The 17,208-nt window shown below is 36.1% G+C and overlaps 1 protein-coding gene and 1 long non-coding RNA gene across 7 annotated transcripts in view; both read left to right on the forward strand.

Annotated features, from left to right (window-relative positions):
• GALNT18 (polypeptide N-acetylgalactosaminyltransferase 18) overlaps positions 1–17,208 on the forward strand; it is a 246,548-nt gene that overhangs the window by 11,797 nt on the left and 217,543 nt on the right. The window lies entirely within an intron of this gene.
• Positions 1,457–3,604, forward strand: LOC311438171. Its single transcript, XR_014693960.1, has 2 exons — positions 1,457–1,499; positions 2,252–3,604. It is a non-coding gene; the product is annotated as an uncharacterized lncRNA (long non-coding RNA).

Consider the following 17,208-nt stretch of genomic DNA (forward strand, 5'->3'; position numbering starts at 1 on the left):
CCGTCCCAGCCCCCTGAAGTCTTGTTTGATAGCCTACAGGCTTCTCTCTTCAATATTGTCACTACCTGCCTGGACTATCAAAAGAGGATAATAATCAGAGGGGCGTACCAGGTTGGGAAGCCTCCTGGCAACGTCCCTGACCCTGGCCCCAGGGAGGCAGCACACTTCCCTACGGGTAGGGTCAGGCTGACAAATAGGGCCCTCTGTTCCCCTAAGAAGAGAGTCTATATTTCTGGCTTTGACTTTTGCAATTACTCCAATTATCTTAGGATACCTTCAAGGGTTGAATTTGAATGAAGAACTTGTGTTTTATGTATGTATCCTGTAAATCAAAATAAAGTGGGGGTGAGAGAGATTTACTGAGATGGGGTGTGAAGGTTTTCCTTATGTTTTGAATTTTTAATACATAAACGTGAAACCTTGATGTAGCAAACTTTTATGCTATCAATTTGCTTGTCTATGTCCACATTCTTTCTTACTGTGGGGTTTTAAATTTATTTTTAGAGCATGAATTTTGTGATGTATTTTTCAAGGATGTATGCTTTCCACTAGATTAGCAAATATGGTGGCTATAATACCTAGACCAATTCTCTGCTAACGTGCAAGTACTGAGCACGTACTTGTATAAGGAGCTGTAAAGGTGAAACTATGGATGTGACTTATACTTTCCAGGATAGAGAGGTGATTCTAATTTCAAAGATCTTGAAGCAGTTTTTAGTTAATAGAAGCAGTAATGGTTCAGTTAAATAATAAAGTAAAAATCTGTACTTGTCACATTAGGCTTTTTTTTTTATTATTATTATTCATTATGAATGGTTTAATTTCTTCCATGGGCAAACGACACAAAATATGCTGGGAATATTGTATGCATTGCACATCTGCATAATAATAAAGAACTTTGTTATACTCTGTGTATGCTTGTTCTTAAATCCACAGGCTTTATTGTGATACACATACAGAGATATTCTTAAAATAGACCTCATTACAGCTGCCTCTGTGTTTTGCATAGCCAGTGCTAATTGTTTTAATAGCAGTTACAGCTGCAGTTGGGTTTTTACCTTTGTGTCAGCTAATGATTCCATATAAAGAATGCACCCACTATTTTTCTCCCCAGCTTCAGCTAGTAAAATCCTCTAATAATAAACGTGTGGAGAGTGTTCAGGTCATTAGTTCTTGGCTTTAGATAAACAAAACCATAAAACTTCTTAAATCTTCAGAACTTTGAATCAGTGTGTTTGTGTCTTGCCTAGGTAGTTGTTTGGCTTTTCCTTTGCTTGAGCACTGAAACATGTAAGTTTTTGTGACGTTCTGTGTTGGCTTCATCCCCTCAAAAGATGTTTTTATGATTACAAGATTGCATACACCTGTGAAATACTAGGAGTCACTAATAAAGCCATGTAAGTCATGAAGCACAGGTGCCAAACACTATATATATCTTGGGATAGCTTAACATCTCAGGAAGGAGGCTAATTTTAAGATCCTGTTGCTACAATCACCAGGTGAGTTATGCCCAAACTTGCAGAGAAAGAAGTCCATGCTGCTGTTGGAATCAAACTAGCACATACAGCACTAGCATAGAAGCACACCTTTCAGTTGCTTTCAATCTGACACAAAATAGGTTTATAGGGAGAGGTTGTAGAAAAGACACAAAGGTTGTCTTGTAGGGGTAGACAGTTTGAAGTTGAGAAAAGCAGGGAGATATACAGCATGCAAAATGTCTACATATTTTAACCGCCAGCTGCGTTACAAAATATTGAGCATTAAAGAATTTCAGGATTCATTGTAAGAAGTTCCTGCTGTTGCCAAAATTCTTAATAACCTGTACTAGTGCTGCTGCTGCCCATGGCCACCATGCGTATAGTGCCCTTGTTTTGAAGGGGGAATCCACTCCTCTCATATTAATAAGTAAATGTTTTTGAGCCCAAATATTCTTGTAAGCATGCCATCTGTTCAGTCTCACGGCTTTGGGCATTGGTAAGATCATCTTGATTGTGTTCAAAGGAAAGCAGAGGTTGAATTCTGATGTTTCTTCTGTCAGCAAATTGATGATATTCTGTAATTCTAACACCGTAAACTGGCGCTTAAACATATAATTCTTATCTTATTAATGAGGAGGTATTTTTTTTGCTGTAACTGAATGACTTAAAATAATTGAGAGCTCACTGGGCAAGTGGCCAAAGCTCTGAGCTAGTAAAAATCTCTGAGCTAGAAAAAAAATCAAATCGTTTATGGAATTTTTTTCCTTACTCAGCCTACTTGAGCCAACTGCCGATGCAAGGCCTAGAGGTCACAGATTGTCATATGTTGAATGTGAGCTTATTTGAAATGAATCTCATCAAATCGGCTTGGATTCATATAAAACTGCTATATTATCTTACCACAGCTAAGGTAATCTTTCTACAGCACTTTTGTCAGTCTGAACCCTCTGGTTGCAGAGAACTTGCAAAAGGAATCGTGCAGTGAGTTTTATTTTGAGCAAGAAACCTCCCTATCCTAACTGATATCACTCAAGTATGCTCTGTCAGTATGTGGGATACATCTGTTGCTTGCTTCTTGAAAGATTCATCTGGCTGGGATCTGTTCACTGAGATGCTTGCCAGAAAAAATGCCAGATCCCGGAGAGAGAAAGGAATACGGAGCCTTTATATGCAAATGATAGTGCTTGCTTCTAAGATCCCAAAGAATGTGCATTTATTGCCTGCAATAAGATCATTTTAATTGCATGCCTGAAGGAGGAACATCTGTGTGATGGTAACTGTGTTTCTCTGAGAAGATATATAATCAGGTGCTTCCCTTGATCCAGAAGCTGGGTTCTAGCTGGAGTGGTGAAGGGTACCAAGGATGCTTCAACTCTTAGACTGTGCACAAAAATACAAGAAATAGCAGTGTATGGGTGCTGTGTGCTGACCTGAAAATCAGATGTGTGGATGTTCTCTCTTGACTTGCTTACTCTGTTATACCTATGATCTTAATACTATTTTTTTTTTTTTTTAGTATGGTGTCGTCCTTGGGCACTGCTAAACATAGTGCCATATGCCCATCACCATAATTCTAACTCATTCTGTTCCAAATCTGCTGATTATTTTTCAGGAAGTTATTAAAAATATTCTGGAAGGAAAACACACCTGCTAGATATAGACACATTATTCAAATGCCAGGAGAAAACCTTCTCTGTATGTACAGTAATGAAAGCACAGAATCTTAAAATAGACTTCTGTGAGTTGCATAATAATTCAAACACTGTTTACTGGGAAGACAGCAAGAATGTAACTCAGGAACCATCCTTGGCTGAGGGTCTTGGATGAACAAATAGTATATCAAGGTGCTTTAGTTGCTGCATGAAGAGTATATTTTGTGTCTGTCAGATGGACTCTCTTTCTCGCCATCTGCCTAACAATCACTTGAACTTAATCTACATGTTATTGAAAAGCCTGCCTTCAGTAACTGGAGAAGGTGACCTTTATCTCATTTAATATCTACTGAAGAAAATGTCTGTTAATAAAAGGGTGCCGGGTTTAGCCCTAAAATAACAATAGAGAAGTTCTTTGGGCTTCTGCCTTCATTTTGTATAAAACTTTCAATAAAATGCCATCTTGGTTGTCAATACGTAGTTGTCTTTTAATTATTGGCTGCTAAGCAGTCACTTATTTTTTTGCTGTTTTTGAAGGCAAAATCTCTCATGAGACTTCCAGGTGTTCCAGGAAAAACCCAGAAGAAGTGAAACTGTTTAACTCTTAAACTGTAGATATATCTCGCATGCGTCTTATGCCCACCTTAGCAAATTAATTATGTGTTGTATGACAATGAATGAAGGTACATGAGAGTCTTCTGGGCTGTTTTGCTTATGATGCCTGTTAAAACAGAACTTTGGGGGAAAGGGGAAGGCAGGGTCTTAAAACCAATACTAAGAGAAATCTAACTTGAGTGAATCTTGAGTTCTTACTGTGTGTGTAAAACTATTTAAAGGAGTGAATAGCTGGATCCATTGTATCCTTATTCTACAGAATAACATTGAAACTCAAAACACATATTCTTCATGGTAAATAAAAGTACAAACAAGTACTATTTTGCCTGAACATGTAGAATACCAAATACAATCATACTTCCAGTTTTGTAAGCAGCTTTGATGTAGTTAGATGCTTTTTTTGATCTAATTTCTTGCAAGTTTTTAAATCCTTATTTTTGAGGGGGAGTAATAGCCACAGAGTGGGGTGCTTTAGTGTCACCAAAGAAATATAATATATAAAAAGGTAAGAGTCATTGTTTCAATCTATAACTCTATAGGCTTGATCTGAAAGGGAACATTCTATTAAAATAGCTTCTTGGTTTTTCTGAGCAATCAGGTTTAACAGTATTATAATTCTCTAACTGTCAGACAATCCTATTAGTCTCAAGAAAACTTTCTATCTGCAGCTGCAACTCGGAGAGAAAAGAAGCAATTTTTACCACCAGGATTTAATGTTTATACGTGGGTAGTGGAAACTGCCCTCCAGGAAAGATAGTGCTATAAGATGAAGACTTTTCTTGTAACCAGTGAAGGACAAAGATACAACTTCAGATTTCCGAATAGTGCTTTTTAGGTAAGCGGTAGTAGATTCCCTTTTTTCATACTTGAGCTGTCTGTTAAATGTTTGGAAAAAGTCTTGACTTGAACAGACATAAAATTTACTGTCCAATAAGTTCCTTTAATGAATGAACACTGCCTCAGTCATTCTTCACTAACAGAGAACACTGTGTAAATATACAGCCTCTAATTTAGTCTTGCCAAATCTTTGATGTTCCAATCCAACCAGCTTCAATCAGTTAATGAAATTATTGGTCTCTGATTTAGATTCATTGTGTTAGCCTACTGGAAAGAAAGCAACCTAATGAAATGTTCAGCAAAGCCCAGCAGCAGTGATGCATGAATCAGTGGTGTTAAGCCTCCTTTAGCCTCCATCTGTGTTCTACTTCAGCTCTGCTAGATACTTATATTGCAGGAAGAATGCAGCTTTTGGCAATGGCACCTAGCAAAATTTCAGTTCTAGATTTCTGCTGCCAGTGACACAAAATGTATTTTTAGCAATTTCAGCGGTTCTTAAATTTCATGAATAAAAACAGAGAGAGAATTGCAGTTGCAGAATTGTTATTTTTATTTACCTCCAACTCAGCGTAGTAGCTGCTAGTTAGGTTTTACCTGATTTGGGTGTCTAGCTGGAACTCATCAAAACCTTTAAAACATTGAGGGAATACTTACGGGGTGGGGCGTGGACAAAGGGAATGAGAGGGAAGATATAAAAGATTTTAAGGGAAATCCTTTGCGTTTTGAAGGCAATCTGAAAACAGAGACTCTAATCATGATTTATTTGCCAATTCTACAACTTCAGATAAGATTTTAGGTGCCAGACCTCTCCTCTGCAGAAAAAGAAAGTATGCAATCTTGTCAGGCTTCACAGGGAGATTATAGAGCTGTAGTTCATATCTGCAGGGAGAAAACAAGAAAAGCCAAAGCTCAGTTTGAGTTGACAATGGCCACTGTGGGGTTAGACAATAAAAAGGACTTTTTCAAGTATTTCAACACCCAATAGAGATCTAAGGAAAACATGAGACTGACATCTGATGAAGATGGTCACCTAACAAGTAAGGGTGAGGAAAGGCAGAGGCCTTTAATATTAAAAACAAGCAAAGGTGTCATTAATGTTAGATGTTTAAGGAGGATCCTGTTTAAGGAGGGTTTTATATATTTTGAATCAAACTTCAGTGCTCCCTAGATTCCTTTCTAAAATCTGGAGAAGTTGTCTGCTCTTTTTCTTTCTACTAGTTGTAAGCTCAGTCTTATTCTTGTGCCCTGATGCCGCTTTAATGCTCTTTCTCTAAGTCAAACAGCAGAAATCAAAGTGATCTGTTCGAGTCTCTGGTGCCTGAGGGAGAGGAGCCAGCTTTGTTGATCAAAGCAGCAAGCAGGATCATTAACCTGTCTGCAAGGCAGTGCTGTCATTAGAGGAGGACAGAATGACACAGACTAGCAAGGGTTATGATTTTGTCATGCAACCCAGATGCCTTGCTTGGCAACCAAGTACTGCCATATACATATACATAGCGAGGAGTTCCTACTGTCCCTTCTGTCAATTCTGGGCAGCATTATTGCTGTAAGCATAGTCATAATTCTGCTCCATGTCCAATAAATTAAAAACTACCAAACTTTATTTAAAATAATTGAACTCCAGCTGCAGAACAAAATTTTTGAGTTTATGATGTTCTCCAACACAGAAACAGTGCAAGAGCTTTATATCCAATCTGGTATGAAAGGTATTCTATTTCCAGTTCATAAAGATGAATATAAAGCATGTGACATCTCGTGTCTTGATTTAGGATATCCATTAAAGATGGATTAAAACCTGGAAGTAAATGTTTCAGATGCTTTCTAAAGGCTTGTGTTTTGAGATACAACAGTGTTATTTTCTCTTTCTCTCTCTCTCTTTTTTTTTTTTTTTTTTTTTTTTTTTTTTTTTAAATCCTGGTAGAGGTACTATGGTTTCAAAAAGTCTTAATGTCCTACAGGATTGTAAACCTGCTCTTGGATCAGTTTCTCTCTAAAATATTCCATGGTTTCTTTTCTCTTAAAGGACACATTTGTTATCAATAAACCAATAGACCTTTCTTTTTATTTCATGGTAGGAATATCAAGCAGTTTAGTACTAATGCAGCATACATATGCAGCATTAAAACTTTTGCTTAGTAAGAAAAGAATTCTAAGTTAGCGTGGTTTGTAATCAAACCTTACATTGGTTTAAAAAAAAAAAAAAGCAAAACAAAGCTTTTAATTAAAATGCTTTTTCCCACAAAAAGCATTCATTCTATGTAAAAGCTTGAAAGAAACAAACTAGCAAGATTTTAGGCAAAAGTTTTAAAATCAGACTTGAGAGTGATGCTTGCCCTCTTTGTGAAAATTATCCCAAGGAAGAAATGAATATTTCTCAATTCATTGTATTAGTGCTGCGTGTTGCCTAAAGTTAATGCCTTTAAAGAAATAATGTAGTTATTTTAGTCATTGGGAGTTGTTTTCTCCTTTTTTAATCTGATCGGAATAAATGAGTATCTTCTTAACAGTAGACATGAATTAGTTTTAAATATTTCCTGCTTGTTGTCTATAGTAATACTATTCTCTAGCCTTTGATCAACAAAGTGATATTTTATCTCACTATGGCAGTAGTAATGATGAAATTTTGATCTCAGCCAAGATGTAAGCTATTTCATTGCCTATATCCACACATCAGAGGAAAAAGAGGATTCTTTCTTTCTTGCTGTTGAATTGATGTATGTTGCCTCATTTAAGCAAAACAAAAATAATGAAGCAGCCTTGGAATAGTACAGATTTTCTCCTAGGTTCTTTTTCTAGACACGGAGAACTGGAAAACATGCCTTAATGAAGGGGACTTGCGGCAGTTTGCTTTTACTCCTTTTGTGTTTTTCACAGCTGTTAAGATATTTTCCTTAAAGCAAAATAACCTCCCAAACAAAACAAGAAACTGTGAATAGTCTTCCTTCTCCTCCTGGAGGACTGTAGTGTGGTGGTTTTTTTTTTGTTTTTTTTTTTTTTTTTCCCCCAGAATTTTCTGAGAAGCTTAGTATTTGTACTACCCTTCAAGATTTAAGGGAATTTAACTTCTGTGTTCAGGCCTTGTAAAAAAACTTCCAACTGAAATTTCAAGATGGTGATAGAGGTATAGGATAATGTCAGTTTGACTCTTCAAGAAATTACAACAAACCTAAGCTGTTAGCACCACAGAAGAAATGTTGTCCATCTTATTAGTTCTTTACCACAAACTGACTTGAAAACATTTTACCAATAGATACACTAATACAAAACACCAAAGTTACAAAATTGCTGTATGCTGAATGTTTTAAATACCATTTTACTGGAGTGGAACCAAACGCACTTGTATAAAAACAAATTACTAAGAGAAATGAATAGCAATGAACTTGTATTCAGATCCTGAATAGCAAACAGAAGGCACTGGTAAAAAACAAACAACAACAACAACAAAAAACACTATGATGACAACTCCATAGTTATGGCTACCTGTTTTTCCTATCATCTGAAAGGGCAACTGCAGCTATTACTGCTCTTAACAGCTAGCTGTGTGTTCTGCATCCTGCTATCACTTAGTTCTGTGGATACTTTACAGAAATATTATTTGACTATATATTTATATATTTGATTATTTGAGTCATCCTCAGAACACAGCATTTTAATGAAATAATGCTTGGCTTGGGGTAGTTTAAGTGAAAACTGGTCGAAATTGCTTGAGCTGGGGAAAAAAATACGTTGGAACATTTTTGTACTTCAAGTCTTTTAGAACAGGGAGTAAAATAAATGAGTATCACTAGAAAATGAACCAAAAATTTGATGCTTCTCTTTAGCTGGTCCAGGGGTCCTTTTCTTCAGAGAAAAAACACAGCTTTATATCTTGTGTTACTGGATGAAGAAGCAATTTTGCTAAATACAATTTTTTGGGTACCTTCTTTTTTTCTGTTTCCTAAAGGTTGAGTTGTTTTCCTATATTTTCTCATAATCTTCCACCCCCTGTCTACCCTTTGGTCTTTACTTTCCACTGGAAGAACCTAAAATACTATTTGTATGGACTGTTTACCATGCAAAACAGTATGTGAATCTTCATTCTATATTGTCTTTTTCCTAGGGGACTTGACTTGAGAAATGCAGATTCAGGAGGAGGAAGGACTGTCATCAGGGAGTTACTAGTAGTGACACTTTACCCTACTTTTCTTTAGGAGTAATGACCCACCAAGAATACATATTAATTCTCAGAGTTAAAACTTTTATTTCTGAAGGACTTTCAATCGAACCATTGTAACACTTCGGTGAAAGTACTGAATTTGCTGAGGCAAGCCCTGTGTAGAAAGCATGAGACTGTAGTAAATAGCACCTTGAGCCTTAGGCAGAATTTCCGTGGCTAAAAGAACTACGTTATGTCCAAGCTACAGAGAAAGCAAATTCTGTAGCAAACTCCACACAGAACAAATCTGCTATGGCCTATATTGCACTTTCTTCTTAACATCATATTCTCCTAACATATTGCCACAGGCCATCTATACCAACGTCAGTGTAAAGTAGATGATGTTATGTTAACTTGTTAGTCTTTCTCTGTGATTTATAATTTCCCTTCGGATATATATGCTGAGTGACCTCTGAAACAGTAGCAAACATTTTGGTAGGTAGAAACACTGCAAGCCTCAGTAAATTGTCAGCTGGAAATACAGCTAGGTTGGACACCTTGCATTCACTACAGACTTGTGTAAATTGTAAACTTCATCCTGTAACAATAACTACAACAAACTAGAAGGTCCTTCAATGAACAAGATATGAAATAAAGGAACTCAGATGTTTAGCTGATACAAGCTGATGTTCTTTTATGGTTTCAACAGAACTATGCTGATTTATTTCAGATGAATTCTTTCCCCTTCTCCCTATTGCGTTGAAAAAAGGTGTTTTGGTTCGCAGGATTTTATGGCTGTGCTTAACCTGAGTTGCTGCTGTGAAGGTGGCACAACAGTTCTGGCCTATGTATATTGCTAATATAACAATATGTAAGTCTGAACATGAGGTGATGTTAAAGATAAATAAAATTTGTGTTTTAGCACAGTGCTGTCTGTAGATGCCACACTGCAATTGCCTGAAGACATGTCAGCTACATTATTCTAGTTGATGGTTGAAAATTTTAACTTCCAGCTCCAGTTGGAATATTTTTAGCAAGAAGCTGTTGCAGCTGAATCACAAGAAAGGGTCTAAGGAAATCCGCATCATTAGACTGGATAGTTTTAAACACACAGCTGGATGTTCTAAGGAGGAAGAGAGGTGATATGATTTAAACAGATTGTACTTCACTCTTAAGCCCAAATTGTCTTGTAGTTTTTTGAAAGTCAGCTGCTTGCTTTTCTAAAAGATCTTGTATTGCTGATTGGTGGTGATTCCTTGACTGGAAACACTATGAAGTGTCATTAGGAGAGGCAAGTTGAAATTCACACCCTTCTTTGCCTTAAGCCTTATGAAAGTAGGTGATTTTGTTAAACAAGGTGATCATTCTTAATGTGCAGGCTATTTAAGACTAGCAAAGGAATAAATTTGCCAGGGGAGGTTTAGGTTGGTTATTAGGAAAAATTTCTTCACTGAAAGGGTTGTGAAGCATTGGGTCAGGCTGCCTGGGGAAGTAGCTGAGTCACCATCCCTGGAAGTATTCAAAAGATGTGTGGATGTGGTGCTTAGGGATGTGGGTTAGTGGTAGACTTGGAAGTGCTAGGTTAATGGTTAGACTTAATGATCTTTGTGTTTTCCAACCTAAATGATTCTATGAATGTGTTTTTCTGACACACAGTGTGAATTTGGCAAAGGAGAAAGGACAAAACAGTGGCCATAATGACAATAGAATCCTGTTTAGTTTTGAAGTTGACAAGAAAAGACAATACAAGGAAGGGTGAAACCATTTCAGTACATAAAAGTAAATAAATAAAAATGTGTTCTGATTGTAGTCCTCCAGTTTAAAAAACAAAAACAAACAAACAAAAAAAAAACAACAAACACAATAACAACAACAAACAAATAAAAACATGGGGGAGAGAGGGGAAGAAAAAAAGCCTGAGCATTTTTGCAGTCTGGCATAGGACCATTACAGTAAAAGCTGGACTAGTGAAGTGCTATGTATCTGCTAACAAAATACATTGTGTAGCTCTTACATGGTCTGAAGAAGCTGCAGTTCATGTGTGTGTGTTGTGCTGATAAAAATGCAAGCTGTAAATTAAGCTGTAAATAATTTTATAATTCACAACAGGTGTAACTCTGTAGGCCCAGAATTAACTGTATCTGAAGCCAGTTTCCAGACTGGAAATCTTCCAGATTATGTAACAGCATTTTATTTCAACCTGCTGTACCATCAACCCACAGAAATACAACAGAACAATATTTTCCCTTGCTTCACATAACTCACAATCACCTAAACTTGTCATCTAGACTTTCTGCACAGTTCTAGTAATATTTCCAGCTGCACAATTGCTTTTTCCTCTAAAGTCCTCATTTTTTTTTTTGCTTTCACTCCAGCTTTTCATGCTTACACCTTCAGTAGCCCAGTCCTCTTAAAGTAAGTCAAATCTCAGTGAAACTTGTGCTCTGTTTCCTCATGTTACAAGTATGATGTTATTTTACTTTTTATTTTTTTGACCAGTTTAATTCTTTGGGCTCCAATACATATGGTAAGCCTCTGTAAAAGTTAATGCACTTTATGCTTCCAGGTTGCTTAGATTTTTTTTAAATCCCATTGCTAGTCCCCACTTGGTTTTGATTAACTTAGTAACAGAACTTGTTCATTTATACAGACCATTCAGAGATTTGGTCAAGCATAGGTCCATCAGTCCTCTCTTCAGTTACACAAATAGCTCTCACTTATGCTGTGTGGTTTTCTCTCCCTCTTCTTCTCCATTTCTTTTCTGTAACTGGTATCTGATGGGTCTGGGGTTATTCTTTTGATGTAAGATCTCCAAATTACATTGCAGACTTCAGGAAACTTTTCAGTAGGTATTTACTTTTTCTTCAGCCAGTGTTGAAAGGCGGTTTTTCATTTGGCATATGAGAGCTCTCCACTGCTAATTGTGCCAGGTATGATGCAGAATGGACAAGATGATTTTTCAAGACATCTAATTTTTAAAAGTAAATGCTAAGATATTTATCTAGGTTGGATCCATGTAACTGTTCAGATCCGTTGAATCAGAATAGTTCACATTCATGAACTATTCATGCTTCATCATCTCAACATGTTGAAGCATGTCTGCAGCCTGTATTGAACTTTGTCTGACCTGTGTCAAGCACTGACATCCATTAATTTGTAGCTCCACAAAAATGTGACAAGTATTTGCTGTCTGTTCTCAAAGGGGTGTTGTAAGTTTTATCTAATGGCATTTTAAAAATGCTTTGAGAGCCACTGATTCAGAAAATATGAACGAGAAACTTTCAGTCTTTCAGCAAGCATACTGACCCAATAGTTATGTGGATGCCAGTTGTTCTGATAGTATAATCGTGAGTCATTTTCTGACCTTCTTGTGGAGGATGCAACTAATGTAAGACCACCCCAGGATGGGCTGTCTTAAAAATGAAATTTACTGCTATGTTCTAATTCCATACTGTAGTGCTGTTGAACATTTAAAAGATGGAAGGGGGTGAGCTTGATTTGTTATGCCAAAGGCCATAGGGCATATGTATTCCACTCAAAAAAAAAAAAAAAAAAAAAAAGCAGAGAATGTGATTGTTGTACATCAAAAGAGTGTGCCTGTATGACTCAAATATATACCATCTGGAATATTGTTATTTAGTAAGGAAAGAATCTGGTTGGAACTGCATATGAGATTCTTGAAGTGTCTTTTTTTTTTTTTTTTTAAATGGGTACCAACCTTTTCTTTATTAAAAAAAAAAAAAAATCTTTTTTTTTTTATATATACTCTTTTGCAGGTCTAAAATCAGGAGTGCCATGTGAAGTACTAAAGACTCTTTATATATAAATTTCTGAATCATATACCAAGTGAGCTGTACAGGCTGGTGGTTCTGTAACAACTGTTGAAATAAGTCTTAATTTTAATTGATTTTTATCTTTGCAGGCTTCCTCTTGGCTTTCTCTACCCCCCCCCCCCCCCATTTTTGTAGCTGTCTCTTTTTAAAACAAAAAGAGAAGTCTTACAGAAATATTAATACGTTGCTTACTTTTATTTGATGTTCTTGCAGCACAGACCAGTGTGACATTCCAGGCCCAATGAAATTAAAATTTTAATTTCTTCTCAAACTGCAAGAGGTGTTATAATACCAAAGTAGACTGAAACCTTTCTTGCTGTGGAGTCATTTTTTTTTTAAAGTAGTACAAAATTGTTGGTTTGGGGTGTGGTTTTGTTTGTTTTCATTATTTATTTATTAATACAGTGAATGCAGTGAATGGATTGGAGATTAGCTTACTCCTGGACATAGTCATGCTTTATAAAAAAACAAAAACAAATAAAGTAAAACAAAACAAAACAAAACAAAACAAAACAAAAAAAACCAAACCATAATTTCCCAAACTGAAGACTTTTTCAATTCCTTAAAAAAACAAACAAATAAAATTAAAAACAACAAACAAACAAACAAAAAAAAAAAAAACACAATAAATTTCTAATGTGTTCTAGGTATATGCATATGTTGGTTTGCTTAGGCTGTGGCTGCTAAACCCGATGAAATAATGTGTTAGAAAAGTGTCTCAAGTCTCAAGGTATAGAATCCATATTTCACCTGAATCACATGCTTGGACATGACTTTGGCAAAATAACATGAACAGAAGGTCATGTTATCTGAATGACAGCTCACCGAAACTGTTCTTTAAAAAGACTGGAATAATGTTGATTGGAAAATGGATCAATTAAAACAACTGCTTTCTCCAGGATTATTCTTCTGTAGTCTGTCCTCCCTAGCAGTAAAGCAGAACCATCTGGGTTCCTTATAATTTCTGGATGAATAATTAACTGATCCTACAGAAGTCATCCATTTTTTTTCTAACCATCTATAATTTAATGTAATATTAAGACACAGTAATTGAAGTATGGAGTTCCTTTCATGTGAGAAGGGGCTGTGTATACAAGACTCAGGTTGGGCAAGAGTTATTTTAGAAGGATTATGGTAGGTCTGAAAAATAACAGGTGAAAAGGTGACTACTTTTTCTTGGAATAAGAGAGAGTACAGATTCAAAAAGGGATTACATCAATTTGTGAAGTAACGACAAAGCCATGGCTAGTGTAAGCAGTTGCTTGGCTGCAACCTCTGACACAGAAAGTCTTTAAGCCATCAAACGTGTTAATGCTTTACCAGGCAAAGCCTGACAAAAGAACTGTTCTTGTCTTTAAATGTTGAGAGCTAGACATTGTTTGGAAATAGGATATTTAGTTATGTCAGTTTTTGGTTGACACATTGCAAAGATGTGTGTGCTTATAGTTAAAGACAGAAGAAACAGCACTGACAACAGGGTTGAGAAAGCAGAGATTTTTAGTTACTACAAATGATTTCATATTTCCTAACTTTTTTTGCTTCTGAACATGAAGAGATTCAGAGATTGAGTGGCCCACAACCTCTGGAAATCTGCTTCAAGTATATCTGAGGTTTAACACCTAAAAATGAATACACTTGAGGGTGCTTAGGGACATGGTTGTTTTATTAGGGGGCAGAGGGTGGACACACAGCAACTTTGAAAAGAACAGAACTTAGTGCCTCCCTTGACCAACTGTAATTGGCCACTTGCAAAAGGCCATATGTTGCATCTTTTACTCATATTGGTGAGTTGCTGGTCATACAGTTCACTTGAGATGAATTAACTGAGAGTTTTGTGGCAAATAAGTAGTGCAATGTGAGCTGCTAGAAGACAGTAGATCATATCAGTGCATAAAAGTAACCGACAAAAACAGCATAGCAGAGATCAATTTACTTTTAAAATTATTTTAGATGTTTTGGATGGAAAACCATCTTGGAAGGACAAATGGACAAGATAAGCCTCACAATCAGTGAGAAAGGAAATTACCATCTGAAGAAAAACAACAGCAAACAACAAAACTTAAAAGCTATAGACAAATTTTATAGGAACCGTATAAGAGGGATGACAAATATCTTCTAAAGCATGAATCTGAAAATAAAGGAGAGGAAGATGTGCACTAATCTACCCCTATCACTTGCAGGTTGCTTTTGTACATAAGATGTTTTAATGTTTCTGCTAACTCTGTTCTGTTTCTTTTGCATGTGGTATGTTTTCACATGGCTTTACGTGCACTGATAGTGCACTCAGTCCAGGAGACAAGATCCATTTCTATTTTCAACTTGAAATAGCTCTCTCTGTCTTGTTCCTGTATCTTCTGGTTTGCTTTATTTCCTTCTTCAGCACTAGGTGAATGGTTTTGAAATGGTACTTCATGGATGTTAGCCATCCAAATGTCATTGAGTGTCCGTGAGTTGGATGGCACCTTACCTTTCCTCCTTGAGAGAGTGCAGTTTGGCAATATGAGATTACAGTAGTTGTTGCTTCGCTGGGTAGTCTTTTCTAAGCAGTGAAAAATAAAAGCCCTGTGTAACCTAAATGAACCGATGATTCATAACAATGTCAGAAAAGGGTGAAGTGTAACAGAACTGGTGTAAACTTAAAGGTAGTTATTTTTAAATGGGGAAGGGGAAAGATGGCAGGGAACAAAAGAAAAGAAAGAGAGCAGATATGGACACTAAAAAGCATGAGAAAAAGAAAGAGTATAGGGAGGAGTTAAAAATGGCATAGGAATAAAGATCATAATAACACATCCCAGGATAACAAAGAAGCAGCATTTTTACCTTATCTTCCTCCACCCCACTTTTCATCCGTTCAGCTTCTTTCCTATTTTCCATTCCTTTTTTTTTTTTTTTTTTTTATTATTAGTTCATGTTCATTATCTACAACATTCATGCAACAAATCTGCTACTTCAAAACACAACTCTAATATGCAAAGTCATCTCTAAAAATGCCTGCATGTGTCTTTATATAATTTAAAGTAAGTTGGTTTAAATTTAGTGAGAGAGATGACTAGGGACAACATATACCAAAAATCACCAGATAACTTACCTGGGGGCTGAGCTCATGGCCTTTATCTTCAAAATACAGGAAGCTCTATCTTTTCAAGAGCTAAAGAAACAGCTTTGTTGCTTGAGCTGTTGGAAAGAGCTCATCTTCAGAAGGGGTGAATACATACTGAAGAGCCAGATAGTTTTTGATTTGTGTGCACGCAGACTTGGACATCATAGTTTCAAAAAAAAAAAAAAAAAAAAAAACAAACAAAAAACAAACAACCCTAGAGAAAAATGCCTGCACAGATTAATTCAGAATTTTCTATATGTATTTGGTTGTCTCTTTCCACAGTGTAAAATTCAGCATTACTTCTTGAATGCCTTTGGAATTTTGTACCATCTTTCCAAATTATATGATCATCATGGGGGAGAGGGAAGGAGTAATGCAAGAGCATCTGCTCAGACTAGATAATAACAAAGATTTTATCTCCATAAACTAATTGTATTTCAGCTAAGAATCTGAATAGAATGCAGTCAAAATAATGCTAAAACTTGAGCTTTTCCATTGTTCTCTTACAAGGTGTAAGAAACCTGTTCTTGTAAAATGGGATGTAAATAATGTTGGTTGTGATGCTTCACTACTTTTTTCTTCAAGGACCCTCTTACTAAAAATGCTTTAGCTTGCATCAAAATTCACCAATAAAAATGTAGTTCTTAAACATATCTTTCTTTCCATCCTTTCACTTCCCTGTAACTGTAATGCTAGGTAACAAATAGTAATTGAATTGTCTTTCTTACAGAACACTCTAACGTATAATAAGTGGTGGTTGTATTTACTATGTTATAAGGTTAATGTCTCCTTAGCACTGTTTGAAATGATATCTTATTACAGTTGTGAGGTTTGGGGCTATTCGTATTGAAGCCTGTGATGTATACAAATTCTAAGATATTTTTTTCTGCTATCTAAAGTGAAACAGAAGTGAAATAATTTGCATAGCATGACATAGCAGATCAATACCAGGACATGGATGAAATCAGACATGTAGTTTAATGACCTGCACAGTAGATTTCACTGCCTCAAGTTTAAATACCTGAACTAGAAATTTCAAAAACACCATGGAGATCTAAGAGACCAAGTTTCTTAGACCTTGTTCTTTCCTCATAATTTGTACTTTTTTGTTTTAATTACCCAATCTACCTGCAGTTTTCTCCCTGACTATAATGTGAGGCTGGCACCATATCTTTTTCTCCTGTTGGTACTTTTCCTGGTTTTGTTCCAATTAGATTATAAAAGTAGACTGATTATGTATTTGTATTGTACCTTGCACAAGTGAGTCTCAAGTCTGGATTGTGATACTACATAATAAATCAAAATTAGAAAAAAGACCAACTTCTGAACAGCAGACACTTAAATAAACTTGGAAAAACAAAAAGCAAACAAATGAAAACATGCACACAAGAAAAGGAACAAAAATATAGAAGTTTTAAAAAGACCAGTCCAGAATATTATTAGCAGGGATGTGAAAGCCAGTGTAATGTATTAAAGCAACTGGAGGTTTTGCTATGAAGTCAAACAGTTTTAACACTAGCTTCAGTGAAACATAGGCTCAAACGAGGAGACAGGGAAT

The sequence above is a fragment of the Aythya ferina genome, assembly GCF_964211825.1.
Source record: "Aythya ferina genome assembly, chromosome: 5".
In the NCBI taxonomy this organism is placed as follows: Eukaryota; Metazoa; Chordata; class Aves; order Anseriformes; family Anatidae; genus Aythya; species Aythya ferina.